This window comes from Paroedura picta, chromosome 6, assembly GCF_049243985.1.
Source record: "Paroedura picta isolate Pp20150507F chromosome 6, Ppicta_v3.0, whole genome shotgun sequence".
NCBI classification, from domain to species: Eukaryota; Metazoa; Chordata; class Lepidosauria; order Squamata; family Gekkonidae; genus Paroedura; species Paroedura picta.
In genome coordinates, this window is record NC_135374.1 from 110,412,141 (window position 1) to 110,429,857 (window position 17,717).

General features: G+C 42.7%; 1 protein-coding gene across 1 annotated transcript in view; it reads left to right on the forward strand.

Moving 5' to 3' along the window:
• Nucleotides 1-17,717, forward strand: part of HS6ST3 (heparan sulfate 6-O-sulfotransferase 3) — a 236,328-nt gene that overhangs the window by 34,232 nt on the left and 184,379 nt on the right. The window lies entirely within an intron of this gene.

Genomic DNA, 17,717 nt, shown 5'->3' on the forward strand with positions numbered 1-17,717 from the left:
ATAAATGTGCATTTATAGTGGCATAATGAAAATGGGTTTCTTACTTTTAAACATTAAGCAGAGTATATGACTAGACATTGGTCCATAAATTGGCCATCATCTGAAGATATGGTGTGTAATCCTGCAAGATAAACTGTAAATTCTTCCCAGAAGGGAGCAACAGAACTCTGCAAGATATTATTCCATAGTTATTTCTGACAAGAGTAAAGCAAATCTTTCAGACTGTTAATTTCCCCTACTGCCAGAAGCCTATGGGATGATCATAAATTATCACATACATTTTTTTAAATGGTAGTGTTTTAGAAAAGAGATGCAATATTATTCAAAAATATACTTAATACAATAATGCAATTTATATTTTCAATTTGAAAATCCCACTTTGATACTATTCTCATTTGTAGTTTAAGTGCTAGTCTATATAAATTAATATTAATAAGAATTACTTTTATCCTTTCTGAAAGAGTTCTTCAGTGAATTTTTAGGTCGCTTATAACTGAAAAAAAAAGGTTTAGGTATAGGATAGAAAGTATGTAAGACTTTTTCACACTGCTGATCTGTTAATATACTTCAACAGGGAATGGTAGCCATCTGGAAAAGAAACAGTTTGACAGCTGGCATTTTGTAAATTTTCAGAAAAAAAACTTTGTTTAAAAGAAGAACAAGCATAGATAGAATTATTTTGGTACTGCTGAATATTTGATTCTATACTCCCTGTGCCTCCTAAGAGTCACCGCAGAACTGGATTGGCTCCTACCATAGAAGAATGAGGCCAAAGAATCTATCCTAATAGTCAGGCATAACTGTTTGCTGATAAGTAGGAATCTGGATTTTGTTAATTTGGCAGTGGATAGCCAGGATAGTGAAACAAAACCTGCATTTACTTTTTTACTCTAGCTTCTCAGTATAAAACTGAGAAGATAGGGATGATCATAAATTAAAGGTAAAGGAAATCCTGTGCAAGCACTGGGTCATGTCTGACCCTTGGGGTGACGCCCTCCAGCGTTTTCATGGCAGACTCAATACGGGGTGGTTTGCCATTCCCTTCCCCAGTCAGTACTGTTTACCCCCCCAGCAAGCTGGGAACTCATTTTACCGACCTCGGAAGGATGGAAGAAGAAGAAGAAGAAGAAGAGTTGGTTCTTATATGCCGCTTTTCCCTACCCAAAGGAGACTCAAAGCGGCTTACAGTTGCCTTCCCATTCCTCTCCCCACAGGCTGAGTCAACCTTGAGCTGGCTGCTGGGATTGAACTCCCAGCCTCATAAGCAGAGCTTCAGACAGCATGTTGGCTGCCTTACCACTCTGTGCCACAAGAGGCTCTGATCATAAATTACTATTACTATTTCTGTATCATACTGATGTGTTTTGCTCCTGCACAGAGCAATGATTTTGAAACCTCTAGCGCTAGCTTCTAGCCATGGAGCCCTTCCCCTCACAGACGCAGTTTCAGGCTGTGAAAGCCTAAATGGGAGGAGTTGTGCTTTCTTGCTCAGTTCTCATTTGTCTGGTGTAGTGGCTGTTTCAGTTGGGAATCACTGTTTTAAAAAAAATTCTCCTATCAAGCAGAAGAAACTGAAATGGACACAGTTGTCTGTATGTTCACAGTCTTTGCAATTGATATTGGATACCTTAGCATGGTCTTGATACAAGTCTTCCTCTTCTCCCCTTGTTGGTGTGTCCATTTCTCCACCTACTGGCACGAGTAATGCTCTTTTATCTGGTTTGGTACATATACTGCCTGCAGTTACAAGCAAGGCAGCTGATCATTTGCTAGATTATTCAGATACATCTGAATGAATCTGAATGTGTCTTATTTGCACACTGCTTTCTTGCGTAACTATATTATCAGAGCAGTCACCACCTCCAGTGTTTAAAAGGCCCATTGTAAGAAAAAAGTTCATTTGATTTTTGAGTTGTGAGGTGCTACTTAGGTGACCTTCAGCGTCTCCCCCTGAATCCAGCTAATCCTGTGATCAGTCCTTGTGGTTGCTGCTTGAATAGATGCTGTTGCATGAGCAGATGCAAAAAACGGAAACCCAGTGTCAGTCATGTAAAGGATGCGTTTAAATGTGTAGAAAGGGGGAGATGCAAGCTTTACTATACAATAAAGTTTAAAAGGCCATGTACTCATGGGATACTACTGCATCTCCAATTCAGTTCTTAGATTGGGCAATGACAGTTGTAAACTGTAATAAACTGGTCCTGAACACAATTGGCTACTGACTCAAGACAAACTCCTTCAGAGAACATTCATCAAGGCAATTTGATCAGGAGCTTTTTTACTGTATAACTGGGAGAAATAAAGTTAAGATAGTCAGTTGTGTTCATGTTTCCCTCAGCATTTGTAGAAATCTAATAGCATATCCAAGCAGTAAATCTGCTCTTTTTAGTGGGAACATAACCCAGTCCAAACTTCTTAGTCCAGCCTTCCTCAGCCTTTTTACCATTGAGAAACTCTTGAAACTTTCTTCATGCTTCAAGAAACTCCAGAAGTAATGTCAGCAGGCTACATGACCATATATCAGGCTTTCAACATGACCATATATGGTCATATCATCTGATAATATTTTAATTAAAATATATTAAAAATTAACCATCTACCACCCAGTTGACAAAACCCTTCCAGGGCCATTGCAAAACCCCAGGGTTTAATGAAACTCTGGTTGCCCTAGTCTTTGATCCAGATGGTGTTACTGACCATCTGAACCTCTATCTTCATCTGTATTAAATAAGGCTGGATGATATCATTTTGATGATGTTTCATTCGTAACTTTTAGTTCATTTTTCCCAGACATTTTATGGGAACAACATTTCAGGGGAGATAAATTAGAACCAAGGGGGTTCCATAGCCAAATATCTTGGAACAGTTGTCTCCCAGCACCATATTATGATACTGACCAAGAAGATAGTACTGAAACTGAACTGAAACTGCTAGAGTGCAGTCCCTCCAGTATCCATCTTGGCCAGGTGGGTAAATATGGTACTGTGATCAATGACATTGAAAGCCACTGAAAAGTTCAGAGAATAAACTAGGTCACATTTCCACTATTTTCCTTCTAGCAAAAATCATTCATAAAGGTGACCAAGTCATTTTCAGTTCCAAAACTGAACCTGAAACAGAGTTTAAATGGATCTAGATAACCTTTTTATCCATGAAAGTCTGGAGTAGTGTAGGCACTACACAAATCTAAATTGGTGTTCTCCTAGTCCTCTACTAAAAACACACACACCTGGAAATATCTAGACATGGATGTCCCAGTGTCTCATTCAATTAGGCTTTCAGTTTTATTAAAGAAATGAACTTGTCTAGTCCCATTAATATCTCAGCATTTTGTCATGTTTTGCAATTGACAGTATTCATGTGTGACTAAAGAAGTACTTAAAAATGAAGTGTGTCCAATTCATCATGAGTGATGTGAGAAGGTCATATTTCTTTGGTAGGTATCTAATATTGCTTTACTGAGTGTTTGCATACTTTGAACATCAGTATATAAGTTTAGCCATAGGTGCTTTCATGCACATTCTAAACCAAAGCTGCTTATTTGTTTGCTTTTAAAATTACATTATTATCAAATCCATGTAGCCAATACTTAAAATGTCAAAGATAATGGAACCTGTACCCTTTAGACTGAAATGTTATTTTCCATTGCTGCAATAATGTGAAACTGTTTAGACTTAAGCTAATATGGAGTGCAGTTAGTCCACTTCTACAGAGCAAGCAATTGCTTAATAGTTCAATCTATAATTTCATGTCTTCATTATTTCTTAGAACTATTGGAAAATTGACTGTCCCCTTCAGTTGTGAAATTTAGTTCAAGGCCACATCTTGGAACTCTTAATGCTGTAGCATTGCTGAAACGGAGCACATGTGAACTTCATTAGTGCCTAAGTGGGAGGCCCATATGGGCATGGGAGGTATAAAAAAATAAAATGAGTATTTTAATGAAAATATAGAAGAGCCTTATTTGATGCTTAGTGTCCTTTAGACTGGGAATAATGTGTTTGATGAGAAGTTGGCTTTGACTGGTATTCTGTATTCTCTTAATAGTTCAGTAATTTCAGTTTTTATTGGAACTATGACTTTGAATTAGTGAGTCGTATTTTTAAGTGTATGTTTGTCATTGAAACATTGTCATCTTAAAACATGAAATATGTACAAGAAAATACTGCAAACATTTGGGTAAAAACTTTCCATTTGAGCAGAGTTTAACACTGCATTTTTAGTAGATTCTGGGATTTATTCAGAGTTTAGTTTGTTATAGATGCAGAAACCAGTATATTATGTAGGATCATATAATCACTAATATAGTGTTTCCCAACCTTTAAAAGCTGAGGCATACTTTTTTTGGAATTAAAATGCTTCATTGTTATATCTGGAAAAGTTTAGAATGTATAAAGAGTTAATGACACTCAGTGAAGTCTGACTTCCATGTTGCAGTGTGTTACTGCAACCATTCATTTGAGGACCCTTCCTCCAACTTATGTGCCCTCTATTGGAAGGACCACTAATGTTGGAAGAAGGCTTCTTAGACTGGAGAAAATTTTCAGACTTTACTTAGAGGAGTGAAAGGCTCACATCACTTACCCCCCCCCCCTCCTCTTTGGATCTCCATTTGGGTTTGGTCCTCTGCCCCTGACTACGGTGAGTCTTCTTCAGTTGGCTTTAAATGCTGACAGATAGTAGTTCCGTTTTGGATTATTGTCATATTCAAGATGCTGAATGCTGTGATTTCCTTTCCTGCCCTGCCCTTTTTACTTTACATCTTCTTAATGAAACATTATGGGTTTCCCCAAATTTGATGCTACAGGGTAGGTAAGGGAAATCCTATACCACCACAGGTCCCAGCCTTCTCTATCACTGCCATTGCCTTCCCTTCCATGTTCCCTCATTTCCACTACTGACTCCCCCCACCCCCTCGGGGTTAACCAAAATGCATGTTTACCACCCCCAGTAAAAGTTGCTGTGTGGAAGAATATTTTCCATTGCTATATTGTTCTGTGAAATATTCTTCCCAACGTGTATAAATAAATTTAAATGTACTGCCACTGAGCCATACAGGAGGGTGATATAAAAATGTAATAATAAAAATAAATAAATAAAAGAAGTAGTTGATATATTTTATTGTATTGGCCAAAGGCCTTCACAATGGTATAGACAGACAGATAGCTATAGCTATTGGTATATAATTCAGATAACAATAACATTCCATTAGCAATTTAGGTTCAATATTGAGGGTTTAGAAGTCTTAGGATAGCATTTTTTTCCATTGTCACTATGACTCTAATTTTCCTGATTGCAAGAGCATAAAGAGCTAATCTGTTGGAAATATATGGATCAATAGCAAACAATAAAAATATCAAATTATCCTGCTCAGACATTGTGGTGCATCTGGAATTAACCTTAAAATAAACTTCCTTGGCTCATATAATGGACATGTTAAGATATAGTGGGTGAGATCCTTAAGTTTCAGGTTTCCACATATACATAGATGCTGGGATCTTGGGATACATAAGGAAACATGTTTAAATAAAGTTTATGGGCAACCCCAGTACATGTTTATATGTGCAGCTCCAGTGTACATTTATGGGACAGGCTTTGTACCTGGTGTACTTTGCCTCCTTTTAGTAACATTCACAATTTACTAAAATTATTTAAATAACTCACTTAAATTTAAATAGGTTTCTGGAAAATGTTTCATTTCATATCTTCCCAGAAAACACACATCACTGCAAGTATATACTTACTTTCACAAGTATGGAATGAATAACCAGTAGGGTTTAATTGACTACTATTTTCCTTCTCTGCAGCTATATACATATAATCAGCTTAGGAGAAAACAAGGCTTTATTCAGTCCTGTAGGGATTCTCTGTATATGGGTGTTGTATGTACAGATGCATGTGAATTGTTTCTTGCTATTAAGATGAATCTCATGAAGAAAAATAAATAGGAGTCCTCTTTGCCTCTAAAAGAATTCATGATTAAAAGCCATGTCTATTTTGGAGTAATTACTTTAATCAGTTATTTAGCAGGTTTCAGGGCCAATGTGACAACAGGTTTCTTTCCTCTACATTTGATTTAGTAGGCACAGTTAATGATTTTGTGTTTATTATCTCCTCTCTACTTGAGAATTATTTGCTTAGCCCAATGGAGTCAACAGATATTTGTTGTGTTAAAATCAATTTCATGCCTGACTAGACTATCTTTTCCACCTTTGTCATTACTCTCGAAGCTTGGGGTGTTATCTTGGGGTGCTTGTGTTTATCCACTAGGATAGCAGTGTCCTTCTTTGATAATTACTTGGGGAATTTGAGCCAAACAACAGTAAAGTAGTAAAGGTTTAGAGTACAGCATAAACATCCACACTGAATTTTGCTTCTATCAAAAGTCCCATGCAATTTTGTAGTGGAGGATAGTACTGGAAAATATAGCACTAACTTATGGAGCCATATGTATTATTTAGTGAATAAAAATCTTTAGTTAAATGTCATCTGTGAAGGGTATGTTAATCACAGTTTAACATTTGGGTTGGCTCTTTTATAACCATTTATAACTGCCTTCTTATTTTCTGAAGGATTCCAGAAATTCTGAAACTGAACTTAACTTTGTTATTTACCTCATGAAAGAAAAAAAGAAACCAAAGAAACTGAGTTGCATTAATTACCATACTGTACATTTTTTATGAGCCTCTTGTGGCGCAGAGTGGTAAGGCAGCCGCCTGAAAGCTTTGCCCATGAGGTTCGGAGTTCAATCCCAGCAGCTGGCTCAAGGTTGACTCAGCCTTCCATCCTTCCGAGGTCGTTAAATGAGTACCCAGCTTGCTGGGGGGTAAATGGTAATGACTGGGGAAGGCACTGGCAAACCACCCCATATTGAGTCTGCCATGAAAATGCTAGAGGGCGTCACCCCAAGGGTCAGACATGACCCGGTGCTTGCACAGGGGATACCTTTACCTTTACCTTACATTTTCAGAATTAGTTATTTTTAATAAAGCCTCTTGTTCTGTTATGTGGGTGATGATATTAAAGAGAATGGTGCTAAACATATATTTTCTGTTCATTTATTTTTTAAAATACAGTAAAAAAAAAAGGATCTCTGGACATTTTGTCGGGTTGTTCAGCGTAGAGGTTTTCTGTTTAAACTTCAAGACTGCTGTTGAAATATATTTGAGGAAGGACTATAGATACATATTACCTTACAAAGGAAAATTGATGTAGATTTTTCAGGGAAGTCCCATTATCTGAAGCTGGCAGGAATCCACTATCTTACTCACAGATCTTTCTATCAAACTCCATATAAATGTTTCATTTTGATCCTTTTCCATTTGTCTTAATTCACAGGAATCATTCCAAAAACCTTACATGGAGGAAAATGCTAGATTCAAATTAAATGTAAAATGCAAGTTTGACTTCTTTATGCTTTTCAAATGAATTGATGGCTAGTATTTGTGAAAAAGTGTTTAATTACATTAATTTAGAAATCAGTCTCTAATAGCAGTTCTAATAATTCCCAAGTTAGCCATTTTCTTCGTAGATATAATTTCATAGGAACCCTTGCTTTCTATGGTAAGATTTTTAAGCTAGGAAGTTGAACAGGAGGAAGTTGCCTTCTTCACATTAAAATGGCGATGGTGAGTTGAGTTCATGGCCAAGCTATTTCAAGTGTAAAAATATTAACATTGTGATATAGGCTCACTGTGCTAGGCAGGAACATTAAAAAAAAAACTTGTTAATGTTTTTCTTACAGTGAACAAAGGCTTGTGAGGGTGGGAAGGAAGTTATCGTTAATAACCCTAAATATTAAGGGAGATAAAATTACTTGCAAGCAATCAAATGAATTAGCTGCTATATAGGCTGCATCTTGTAATGGTATATTAGGAAATCAAATTGAATAGTGTGAAATGGGAAGAAACTAATGAAGATGTATAATAAATTTGGTCGAAAACTGTAGTTAGTTCTCTAAACGTTTCAACCAACTTCTCTTATTCTAAATACTACTTGTTTTTTCAGAGTTGACAAAACATTAATGGGAACAGGAAGGATGCAGTTAGGTAGGAAAATACAATTATGCTGTTTGTAATGATGGGGGGGTGGGATCTGCCACATTCACTGGGCAGGCAATGGAGGGAGGATGGCGGGAGGGAGGGCGAGACGTAGGCTACAGCGCATTTACCCCTACAGACTTCCTTTCTGCTGTTTGCAGATGGGATGCTTGCCAGGGGATTGCGCATTTCCGGAAGGTGAATCCACTATGTGCGATTCCCACAGTCACGGATTAAAATGGTGGAAATTGCGAGCCAGCCGCTAGAGGTAGGCAACCTTATCTGGAGGGGCTGGATTATGCTGCCTGCCTTTGGGGGCTGGGAAGCTACATACCTGGCATGTGAAAATGCCCTGAAAGATCCTTCCAAGATAAAGGAAAGTCTTCCATGATGGCTACAGCCATCCATCACGTTCGTGAGGAAGAAATTCCTACTGCCCTAGGAGATAGAGATCTTCACAGGTGTGAGCCTATGGGCCTGGGGAGGTACATCTCAAGGCAATTTGTTCCAAGAGTCTTGGTCCCATCAAGAAAAAAGTCCTCTCCACAAAGCTTCTGGAGATTATGGCGGTTTCCTTGGCACTTCGCAATATCATAACGACCATAGCAGGTAAGGCAGTCCTGGTAAGGATGGGCAACACAGGCATACCAAGGAGGATCTTGCTCAGCTAAGATGCACCTGTAGGCCCTAAAGGTACTGAGATGTGCTGAATGTCATCTCATCTCACTATGTGTGGAGCACATTTGCGAAGTGGAGAATCTACAGGTGGATTGGCTAAGGTGGACGTGAATATCAGAAGGAGAGTGGTCTCTCAAGCGGTCAGTATTCCAGAACATCTTCGACAAGTTTGAGATTCCAATAATGGGTCTGTTTGCCTCAATAAAAAACTACCACTTCCTGAGGTTCTTTTTGTGGTTTCTCCAACAAGAAGCAGAAGCAATGGATTCCTTTTTATGCCCCTAGCCAAGTAGCCATCAGTATGCATTTCTGCCTGTTTCAGACCTTCCAAGGTTGCTAAGAATAATAAGTCTACTTGGAGCAGAGATAATTGTTGTAGCACCATTCTGGCCAAGGAGATCTTGGTTCTCCACAAACCTACAGATGGCAACATACAACCCTTTTATATCTTTCTCCTATACCAGACCTACTACAGCAGGGCTTGATGTGGCACCCAGAATTAGCCTCTTGGAAGCTGAGAGTGAACCAAGGATATAATCCAAAGGTCCTGAACCAAGGATATAGTCCAAAGGTCACTGACACTATGTTGGTCGCCAGAAGATCTTCCACAAATTGTATCTATGAACATACCTGGAGTGTCTTTAGGGGATGGTGCAGAAGAAAGCACGTTTAGTTGTCATCTCCCAAGATAGGGGACATACTGGCTTTTCTGCAGCATGGCCTCGATCAAGGTCTGAAAGTGTCAACATTAAGAAGACAATTAGTGGCTACAGGAAGACATCTTCATGCCTCCCTAGAAATTGCAATTATTTTTTATCTATTCTTTTCTGTCTGTTAACGAGCTTATGGTTGCTGTTATAGTTTCAGTTTAATTTTTCTTTTCCTGTGAATCTCTTGTTTGAGAATTTGATGTAACTGGTTATGTTTCAGACATGAGGATTCTTATTAGGCAGTCCCCAGCACAGTGTTAGAAGTCTTGAACTGGAGCAAAGAGGCATGTCCACTCAGGAAACAGGAGGAGGACAAAAATGAGCCTGTCTCCCTGAACCAAGGGATGAAGACACTCCAGATGTCTTCCTATAACTGTGTGGAGAAGGACCCCTCACAGATAAGACCAGATAAGACCAATGGTCGATCTACGTCATTGCTTATTTCAATAAGCTGATGATTTTGAGGATTTGAGGACTGTGCTTGGCATCCACTTGTCTTTGTTTATCACCACTGGAACATCCCTATAGGCGGAGAGGTGAGGTGCCCTTTTTCCTGATACACTGTAAGCCTAGTTCCAGGTTCAAAAGATGCCACTCAGCTATAAGGGCACTCCTTCACATCTTATTCAGACCATGGTATATGATCATGTGATAGCATGCTTGCCAATTAATCCTGCCCAAAGCAAGCCACGCTATTCCTGCCACTCAAGTGATTGACTGGTGAGCAATCAGCAGCATACCTTCCTGCATTCATCTGCTGATTGGAGAGCCATTCTACCTCAGCCTGCAACATTCGAGGCATAGGGTGCTTATCATCTAGTTGTATATTCATATAGACATACATTCCCATAAGAAGAACTGGTATACAGCCATCATAGCCTGACAGTTTTAAAGTTTAGGGTACCAGCTGAACAAATTTTATACTCCAGGGTATCAACCTTCTGACCCACTTTGTCCCTCAGGGTGGAGTAATGGCCATAATGACTGAGCATTTTCTGTGACGATGGGGGTGGGTGATTGAAGAGAAAACACAGTCCATCTGGCAAATAACTGTAGAGCAGTGGTTCTCAACCTGGGGGTTGGGACCCCTTTGAGGGTTGAATGAACCTTTCACTGGGCAAGCAGCTTGGCAGGAGGGGCGCCACCCACACAACAGCCTTGCGGGGTAGATTGAGATAGAGCATTCTTCTGTCTGGAGCAGCGGAAAAGAGTGAGATTGCCATGGTGGGACAAGAGGCAGATCTGAACTGAGAAACCCCAGGAAAAAAAAACGATTTATATACAATCATGAACAATGGATCTTCATGCCATTGGTCAGTTTCAGTTTAATTCCTGTGAAAGAACACTTGCATAATTTTATGGTTGGGGGTCATCACAACATGAGGAACTGAATTAAAGAGTCACAGCATTAGGAAGGTTGAGAGTGACTGCTGTAGAGGTTTTCCAACTTCTTAGCAGTAGGACGGGTGGTGGCAATTTTCTCCCACATCTTTTTGGCAATACCTAGAAAATTCTCCACTCCCAGGAATGCCAATGTGGCAGGTGCATCAGAATACAATGCCAAAGGATTTTGTTTTTTGTCTAAAAGTTTAAGGACAAAAACCCCATCTCCATAGATTCAGCCATCCTGAGCATCTGCTCAGAGAAAAAGCACAAATCCTTGTTTGGAAAAATATGTGCAGTATTCCCAAATACTTCATCAGCTGATGAACCTGAAGCCAGTTCTGAACCCAAGTTGGAACAGGAGCCCTCTTCCAAATCCAAGACCTGCCCCTTTCTAATGAAATGGAATCGTGCTTGGAAGTATGGAGCCAGCTGTTGAAAAGGAGGTGGTAGTAGCATCTGAGATGCTGGAGGAGCCAAGGTGAAAGGGTCACATCACTCCTGATAATATGGAGAAAAACCTGGCCAGGAGCCCAGTTGGGGTGGTAGAGCTCAGGGTTCACCTTACCAAGGCTGTGCTGAAAATGACTTGGAGGAAACTCTGCTGGATCTGCTGCATCAGAACCGAGAGCTGTGGAACCAAGTGAGACTTTCCTTGGATGCCTGATGAAGCAGATTGGGGGAGCTCATATGTAGAACTGGAGTCTTTGTGGAAAGGATTTGTGAGGAGCCAGTGATTGTCTTCCAAAGAAGGCACTGCCTCCTTATGCCTTGAAAGATCTGGCACCGCCTGGGTTTTCCGTCCTGCATCAACCCCGGCTCCATGGGAGGGGAGGGGGGTGGCAATTCTGGTCAGAGAGACCTTCTCTTTCAGGGCTCTCCCTGCGCCAACGATTCCGGGGATTGAGTGTGTCGGTCTTGGGTGGGAATCGGTTGAGAACGTGGCGATCTGGTTGGTGTATCGATCACCCACTGCCCCGCCCGATTCCCTGCCAGGCCTGCTGGAGGCGGTGGCTGCCTGGACGTTGCAGTACCCAAAACTTTTAGTTTTGGGGGACTTCAACGTTCATGCGGATGCGCCGTCTTCAGGACTTGGCCTGGATCTAGTGTCAGCCATGGAGACACTAGGGTTCTCGCAGATTGTTGCTGGTCTCACCCATCAGGCTGGTCACACCCTCGATTTGATCTTTGGTGCAGGTGTAGCGGTAGATCTGGAGATGAATAACATCGTTCCATGGTCAGACCACCATGCCCTGAAGGCTCGACTGAGGATACCACCCCCTCTCCGTTTGGGTGACGGACGTATTCTAGTCCGCCCGCGGAGACTCATGGAATCTGAGAGATTCCTGAATGCCCTGCGGGACCCGATGCCCTCCGGCACCTCGTTGACGGCCTTGGTGGAGAACTGGCAGTCCCGCCTTACGGCCGCCATTGACAAGATTGCTCCTAGGCGCCCTCTCCGCCTTCGCCTCAAACAGGCTCCATGGTATTCCCAGGAGCTTCGGGAGAGGAAGAAGGAAGTGAGACGGCTTGAGCGAGTGTGGAGGAAGACTCGTGACGAAGCTACAAGGACATCTCATCGCTTATGAAGGCGTATGAGAATGCGGTGAAAGCGGCGAAACAAGACTTCTACGCCGCAGAAATCGCGTCTGCAAGCTCTCGCCCAGCACAATTATTTAAGGTAATTAGATCACTTACCGCCCTGGAAGAAGGGCGACAAACGATAAGGCAATTGGAATTGAGCTGTGTGGCATTATCGAGCTATTTTGCGGACAAAGTCCTGTCGCTCCGCCGTGACCTACCTGCCACGATTCATACAGTTAGTGAACTGGAAGCTCCATGACCGTCAAGGGGGTTAGTGTTTGATGGCTTCAGGCGGCTCTCTGTAATCGAAGTGGACAAGTTACTGGGTTCAGTGAGGGCGACCACTTGCCCCTTGGATCCCTGTCCGTCCTGGTTGCTCAAATCGGGCAACCAGCGGATAGGAGGCCCCTTGAGGGAGATTGTCAACCTCTCCTTAACATCTGGAGAGTTTCCCAAGGGGCTCAAGGAAGCAGTGGTACGCCCCTTACTGAAAAAGCCATCATTGGACCCGCGGAACCCCGCCAGTTACCGCCCAGTTTCGCATTTGGCGTTTCTGGGTAAGGTAATAGAGCGGGCCGCAGCGGACCAACTCCTAGGTTTCTTGGATGAAACTTCGGCCCTCGACCCATACCAGTCTGGCTTCCGCCCTGGCCACGGGGTGGAGACCGTGCTGGTCGCCCTCATGGATGATATCCGGCACCAGCCGGATCGGGGCAGCTCCGCCATTCTCGTGCTTCTAGACCTGTCGGCCGCATTTGATGTGGTCGACCACGAGTTATTGGTACACCGCCTCGCCGGAGCTGGAATAAGGGGGACTGCGCTTCAATGGCTGGTCTCCTTCCTCCAGAACCGGACGCAGAGGGTTGCGATGGGGGAGAGTATGTCGAGCCCTTGTGAGCTCCCTTGTGGGGTTCCGCAGGGGGCGATACTCTCTCCCACACTTTTTAACATCTATATGCGCCCTCTAGCCCAGCTGGTCTGGGCTATGGGCTGGGTTGCCACCAATATGCGGATGACACCCAGCTCTACTTCCTAATGGACGGCCAGCCAGACTCCACCCCGGATACATTTGCCAGCTGTTTGGAAGCGGTAGCTGGATGGCTCAGGCAGAGTCGCCTGAAACTCAACCCCTCCAAGACGGAGGTCTTGTGGCTGGGCAGAAGAGGGCAGGACCAGGAAGCGCGCCTCCCATGCCTGAATGGGGTGCAATTAACACCTGCACCAGTTGCCAGGAATTTGGGAGTGACATTTGATGCCTCCCTCTCTATGGAGGCTCAGGTCACCAATGTAGCTCGGACGGCATTTTTCCATCTTCGCCAAGCCCGGCTACTAGCGCCCTACCTGTCCTCGGAACACCTGGCCACAGTGATCCATGCAACGGTCACTTCCAGATTAGACTTCTGTAACTCGCTCTACGCGGGCCTTCCCCTGTCTTTGACTCGGAAGTTACAGCTGGTCCAAAATGCGGCTGCCAGGGTCCTCACCAGAACACCTTTGAGGGCCCACATTCAGCCGGTGCTTCGTCATCTGCACTTGTTACCAGTCTGTTTCCGAATCAGATTCAAGGTATTGGTATTGACCTTTAAGGCTATACGCGGCCTGGGTCCCGTCTACCTGCGGGACCGCTTGGTTGCTTATGCCCCCCGCAGGGCACTCCGCTCTGCGGGTATGAATTTACTGGTTGTCCCGGGCCCACGGGATGTTCGCCTGGCCTCGACCCGGGCCAGGGCCTTTTCAGTCCAGGCCCCGACCTGGTGGAACGAGCTCCCAGAAGAGCTAAGGGCCCTGCAGGATCTACCAGCTTTCCGCAGGGCCTGTAAGACGGAGCTCTTCCACCAGGCATATGGTTGAGGCCAGGGCAGCTCTCCCACTAATCCATCAGAGGATCCCCTCCAATATTGAGATCTCTAACACCGAGATCATGGTTAGATGTATTGTACTGGTGCCAACCTCTTCTGAACATTATTCTCTCCACCAGGCTGAACTAAGATCAGAATTGTGACCACCGCCGCTATATGTTATGTGATATGTTATATGTAACTTTTAATTGGGGTTTTTATGGGGATTTTATTGTGTTTTAACTATTTATGTTGTATACCGCCCTGAGACCTATTGGGAGAAGGGCGGTCTAAAAATTAAATAATAATAATAATAATAATAATAATAATAATAATAATAATAATAATAATAATAATAATGCTTAGTTGAGTTCTTTTCTGAATGCTTGATTTCTTGGGAAGAAGTTCCAGTATGCTGCAATATGAAGTGGCTAGATTTGTAGACCAATATCTGTGAGGATTTGGGAATAGAATCAATCAAGTGGTGACAGACTCAGACCTCAGAACAGGTTTGTGCGAGGCAGAAGACTTCACTGCCAAATATTTGCATCCCTATAAGGCACACTCCCAAAGGGCATCTTTTAGCTGGGAAGCCCTATCCAATCACACCCTGGGGGTAAGGTGCTGACAGGAGCAGATGTTGTGGGAATCATCCAAACAGACAATTTAGAAGGCATGTCTGGGCCATATTTGTGCTGCACTGAAGGCACTTTTAAATGATTTCTGAGTCCTATTGGTGCTCAGAACCTACAAAAGAGAAAATAGGGAAGGAACACACTCAAAGTAACCAGACACTAGAAAGACAAGTGAAGGAGGAGTGAATCTACAGAGATCCTCATAGCTTGGCAGCAGAAAAGGAACTGAGGTAAGATGGCGCCTTTCTCCTTCAGTGAAAAAATATTAGGCAACCACCCCAAAAAGAAGGGGCAACCATTGGACTCACAAGAAACTAGACAATTCTCTCCATCACCGTTCTTAAAACTCTTTAATTGCTCCACATATTACATTGTACTTCTCTGGACATAAATGTTCAGTTCCCCAATACAGCATAGTTTTATTATTATTTCTATAACAGTTTTTTTTCAAACTTCAGGAAGTCTCTTTTTTATCTAGATGTATCCGCTAAAAATTAAATTGTAATGTAACAGATTGTGTCAGCATTTTCAATTTTAATACTACAGCTTTTCCCGAAGGGATCATTATGGTGTCCTTGAGTATATACTAACATCATTTGAATTACTGCTTTGAATAAATGAATAATCTCCTGTAATGCCAAAATCTTTGATTCTTTTTTAAACAGATATTTCCACCTCCAGATGCTTGCTCAGATCCTCTGTTAATATTATGGCCTTTTATGAACTGCTCGCTTCTACATTCTGGATATTTTTCAGGAAGGAGAACTGCTACTAATACTACCAGAAGAAAAGCTGTTATGACATATATAGTAGCATACCTAAATGTCTTATTGGGGAACAATCTGATTCTGCATCTAAAAGGTGGGTCTAAGAAACAATATGCAATACTGTTTCTTTTGAGACTGATGGAACTACAGTTCCCCGTGGCAGTGCAAGGACATCTCCTTGGGTGATTTCCACTGTTTTGTCAAGGAGGCAGGAACTCCAAAGTTTTTCCTGATTTCACTAGGAGATCTATCATCAAAAGTTTGAAACGACAAGTGGATATTTACCTTGAGGGGTGATTCTCTTCTCGAGTAAGGAGGACATTTGCAGAATGAGTTTTGCCACTAGCTTCTCAGGGAGGCATGCGCTAAAAAGAAAGACCCTCCCTTCAGATCCAGTCATGTGCTGTGTCATCCCTCTCTCTCTCCAGTTGGGATACTCCGAGAGCTGAGAAACGTATTACTACCACAATAGACATTGTAACTAGAAAGTTACCCTCAGAGGATAGGAGAGAAAAAAACACCATGGCGGAACGAGAAGGAGGAACACTCAGCTCTACTACACAAATCTCTTCATGAGAGAAAAAACACTGAACATAAACTCCCTCAACGTGAAAGGAAGGATAACCTATAACTCTAACAAAATATATTACAGCACAAGCACTTAGGGTGCGACGATGGGAAGGGGCAGATGTCATTTTGCTCCAGAAAAGAATGACCCTCACGCCAAGTACTCACTGGTTGTTCTCCTTGTAGAATGGAGGACATCTGCAGACTGGGACCTTCCAGAGCATTAATTAATCTCGGGTGGGATGTCAGCACCTCTGTCAACTATGCGCTGTAAGATACATCTGCCAAAGGCACCGTCTGAGGAGCTGTACACATCTATCCTGTAGTGCCTTGTAAAGGTAGCTACAGATGCCCACGTAGCTGCCTTGCAAATTTTCAATACCAAGGCCCTATTGGCCAAGGCAGTGGTGGTGATGGCACTTCTTACTGAGTGTGCTGTGACATTAAGAGGAGGCTGTTGACCTTGTGCCTTATAAGCCTCACAAATATGAAGTCTCAAGCACCTGCTTATGGCAGCTGTAGACATGCGACAGCCAGAATTAGGGGGAGAAACAGAGAAGAAAAGACTGTCCGAGCATCTTATACTCTCTGTCATAATTGGAAAGGCCTTAAGGGCCCTGCGTACGTCAAGAGTATGCCATTCTCCCTTGGGATGTTTTGGATTTGGACAAAACCTGGGGAGATTGATCTCTTGTGACAGATGAAACCGTGAACAGACTTTATGCTGGAAGGAAGGGTCCGTGCAAAGAACAACCTTATCCTTGTGGAACGCGCAGAACTGCGACTTGGCTGATAGAGCACCTAGTTCCGAGATACACCAAGCCGAGGCAACAGTGACTAAAAATAGAGTCATCATTTGAAGCCACTGTCAGGAACCAAGCACTTGAGACCCAGCAGATTCATGCAACAATCACTCTCGGGCTTCTGGATGAAGCTTTAAGTAGAAGTCTATTTTGAGAAATCAGGACATAGATCAGCACTTTGCAAACAACTTGTAGACAGAAATTGTCACAGAGATGTTAAGGAAGGGGGTTAACATAGTTTATATACTTTGAAGGGGAGGGAGGGCACAGGGACTGCTTTTGGCGGGGACACCAATTCACACAGAAAGGGTAGTACAGTTTCCTCTGAACTACAAGGTGCCAAAACAGCCCAACCGGCCATCAGGTATTTAGTCTTACCTCCCAGCAAGACCATTCTTGTGAGAGGTGATAAGGGAGGAAATGCAGGAGGATGCTTTGGAATGCAAGAGGGGAAAGAGAGGGGCCACAACTTCACGGGACATATGGGAGCACAAAGGAATGTGGTGAACATCAAAAGGGTGGAAACTTTGGGTCAGGAAACAAGGATGAATAGAAGCTGTTGGTTTGAAGAGACTCTTGGTAAGGGCCTGTAAGATGACATTGAGGTTCCAGGTAGGAAATCTGTCAACCTGTGGAGGGGCCAAGGATGTTTGAGAAATCTGGATATTTGGGGATGTCTTGAGGTTGGAAACTATGGAAGACAGAGCTGCCAG